This window comes from Lampris incognitus, chromosome 3 (assembly GCF_029633865.1).
Source record: "Lampris incognitus isolate fLamInc1 chromosome 3, fLamInc1.hap2, whole genome shotgun sequence".
In the NCBI taxonomy this organism is placed as follows: domain Eukaryota; kingdom Metazoa; phylum Chordata; class Actinopteri; order Lampriformes; family Lampridae; genus Lampris; species Lampris incognitus.
In genome coordinates this window covers 20115806-20119393 of record NC_079213.1, presented here as the reverse complement: position 1 = coordinate 20119393, position 3588 = coordinate 20115806, and the positions used below count along the sequence as shown (strand labels likewise).

At 42.9% G+C, this 3588-nt stretch overlaps 1 long non-coding RNA gene across 1 annotated transcript; it reads right to left on the bottom strand.

Annotated features, from left to right (window-relative positions):
• Positions 1 to 343: 343 nt before the first annotated feature.
• Positions 344 to 2847, bottom strand: LOC130109217 (uncharacterized). The gene is made up of 3 exons (XR_008809983.1): positions 2810 to 2847; positions 2443 to 2527; positions 344 to 430 (listed from the first exon to the last, which is right to left on the bottom strand). It is a non-coding gene; the product is annotated as an uncharacterized LOC130109217 (long non-coding RNA).
• Positions 2848 to 3588: the final 741 nt, after the last annotated feature.

The window sequence follows — 3588 nt, the reverse complement described above, 5'->3', positions numbered from 1 at the left end:
AAAAAAGTGATTTTTCTGTGTTTAATTTAGAAACTGTACACATGGCATCTACAGACAGCTTGAAAAGTAGGATCGCGGGAAATGAACATAGAAAAATGTAAAACAAAAAAATCAATAGTTCGCTTGAATCTGTTTCTCAGCTTTTTTAAGTACTCAAATTTCCCATTCATTTTTTCATGCAAATAATGAATATTTGCTAGATCTAGAAAATAGCTGTGGTTATTTGAAGGCACTGGTAAATCATCCAAGCGTCCCACATGATGAGAGATGATATTGTTACTTCTGCCCCTGATCCCCCCCCCCCACAAACACATTATGCACTTGGCTATTTTTGTATTTTTTAATTTTGTTTGACCGTGTTGAAGCTCTCTCTTGTCATTCTTTGTTCCTCGATTTGAGCCCCGGGCCTTCATGTTGTATTCGAATCTACCTGTAGATGGCGACAAAGTACCAGAGATATACGAGGCCGTTCTTGTCGTGACAAAAGACCTGCATTTAATCTTCAGCTGTAACGTGCTTAAAATATACAATAAGGGTTCAACATCACTCACTTTTAAAACGTATAAAAGTTAACACAGATGTAAAACACGCCGGGTTTAGCGTCAGGCTGTTTTGTTAGCATTCGTTTTGGTTTGTGGTTGTTAATGCTCTGAAACCTGCGGTTGACTTCAGAGGATTTCTGCTCTTCAGGTATTTCATTTGACCGCCACCTGAAACGAGTTTAAATCTGTCTCTCATCTAAGTTTCTGCCTTCTCCATAGTTAACGAAACACTTTTTTTGTTGTTGTTATTGTAGTAAAGTTAGTTCTGTTCGCATCCTCAAGGTGGCTCTTCACGCCAGCGTTTCAGCGTGTTGGGGGTCGGTCAGTTATGCTGTAGAACGGACCGTCGTCGCCACCCCCCCCCCCCCCCCAAACGAGGTGTCCCCAACCCACCCTTCAGTGGTTCCACCATCTTGGTTCCTACCTTGTAAAAACTGCAGAGCCGGAGTGTGCCGAAATTGCTTACTTTGGTGAGAATCTTTAATCATGTTTTAATATGAGCAACAAAGTCACCACATAAATGAAAATGAGAATTCTGTACCTTTTTGTTTTTTTTTAATTGGGTACATGAACCAAATCACCAGGGAATCAGCGTTAGTTTCAAGAGAAAAGCAAGACGTCACACATGTAACAGCAATGTGTGTTGTTGCCGAGTACATCTTGCTTTATTTTACAGTACAGTACATTAAGAGTCTTTACCGCAGAGCCACACCAAATCAGTCACAGCGAGATTCAGTTGGCCTAAAAACAGCTTAGGTGTTCAGAGAAATCATAAGCTCTTATTACTGCATATCCAGAGCGCATTTTAAACACAGTGTTGAGTTACATTGCATGCATCTGTGGTACTTATAGTCAATTATGTCACTTTGGATAAATTACCAAAACAGTGATCTGCTGCTGTAAAATTTGCAAAAAAATGAAAAAGAAATCGCATGGGTAATGTGTATTCAGGGCGTGACTGTGTGCTGCAGCGCTGACGGCAGCCATGTCTTAAATCCATGTATGAATCCCCTGTGTAATCCTGGTTTTGAATCCCATCTGTTGTAATCTGTGTTGTGATCTGTTAACCCAGTGGCTCTGGACTGTTCTGGCTCCTGACCTGCTAAAGGTGCCCTCCAACAGTCCTGTTTGGCAGATTGGTAAACTCTTGACACAAATGGGGATTTTCACTCTTCTCTTTCTAGAAATTCTGAGAGCATGATAATGAATTTGCACTAAAACATACCCCCCCCCAAGAAAAAATAATGATTTTGCCACCTCGTGATATTACATTGTTATTAATTGCTCAGACATCCTGAACGCCATATTAAGTATCGGTGCGTAGGCCTCCCTAAGCTTTAATGTACCCAGATAATACATGAGAGGTAGTCACTCTTCTCCAAGACAAATAGCAAATTATAGAATTACTTGTGATTCTCCCTCTCTCTCTCTCTCTCTCTCTCTCTCTCTCTCTCTCTCTCTCCTCTCTCTCTCTCTCTCAAAGGGGTGGTAGTTTCATGTGTGTGTTTGATCTGGTGTAACTTGTTGTAGTCTATATTTTAATCCATATGTGAAAGAAGAAATACTGCACTGGGGCTTTGGGAATCAACCATGTGTTACACCGCTGTAAATTCCTATTCCCTTGAAAATACTCTGCCTTTTAACGGATTGGGGATTATTATGGAAACGGGCTCCATGTCTCTCTCAATTCCACCTTCCCTGTCTGCTTGTCACTCTTACATATGAAAACATACCAAAAAAAAAAAACAACAAAACAAACAAACGCACCTACAGAGATACAACTACAACTGCTTAACCGGTTTAGCCAGATCTGATAGCTGAAAACCGCAGAGAAAGAGAGTGAAAAAACAAAAACAAAAAAACAACAACTTTGGGAGAGTCACATTGTGTTAGTGCTCACCTCGCTGAATGAGTTTGCTTACAATCACACGGGTCAAGTCTGAGGTCAGGTCCATGGACCATTTGGTTTAATGGCTGTTTCCTGCCTTCTCAAATGTACGTGTTGCCACATGCCCGGGAGAAAGAAAAAAATATATAAATAAATCAAAAGGACGACGTAGCATTATGCATCCATATTATTTACAGGACCCCACAGAGAGAGGGGGGAAAAAAAGAGTGCAGAAAGTTGTGCAGGGACGGCAACAGTGAAAAATAGCCGTTAAAGGGAGAAGGGAGAGCTGGACTGGGAGAGAAAAGAAGGATGTAAGAGAGAGAAAGCCGGTCAGGGAAACGGAGAGAGAAAGAGGGAGAGATGGAGAGGGATCTACCGATTTTGTGGCCCGCCTGTGTCACCAGCACCCTGTTGGGACGACAGATGTGCAAATGATGTCATGTAGAAAGGGGATAGGGCGGGAGGGTGGAGCGAGCAGAGCGCGGGAGGACAGTGGACAGGCGGAGCCTTGATCTGAGAGGAAGAGGGAAGGGAGGGAGAGACTGAGCAGAGCCCTAGCAATCCTTCATTGCATTGCCCTGCAGCCACAAGTTTGCATAAGATGCATTTGAATATATTCAGTCAACAATTAGCTAGAGAGCATTTTCCAAGGACGACCGATGGCGCCTCCTGAAACAGCCTTTGGTATTTATTTAACAGAATGAGAGTCCTATAAATATTAAAGACGCGTTATTTACAAAAGAAAATGGCGCAGTTTGCCGTGCCTGCATCGTCTCATGCAGTATACTGTAGCAACAAATGTGCTGAACCGTTGTGTTTTCTCCTTTTTCAAAGCCGTACCTCTCACAAAGCTCGGCCTCTCCAAACCGCACAGGCCATCACGGCTATAATTTGCTTAGTGCAGTCATTGCTGTAGTTTATCCTCCCATGCCCTGACCAGCTGCGGTATAAGAAGCCAATTGTTCCTGCGGTCCGCAGTGACAATGACTGTTTGTGGTCGTGCAGAGAGAAAGAAAGTGAGAAAGCACGAGGGACTGGGAGAAAGAGAGAGAGACCGAGAGAGACTCGAACTACGCTATGGAGTCATTTGTAATATTTGCTGCTAAAGATAGAGTTGGAGGTCACTGTCAGAGTAAAGGGTCGGGGTGAGCGTAG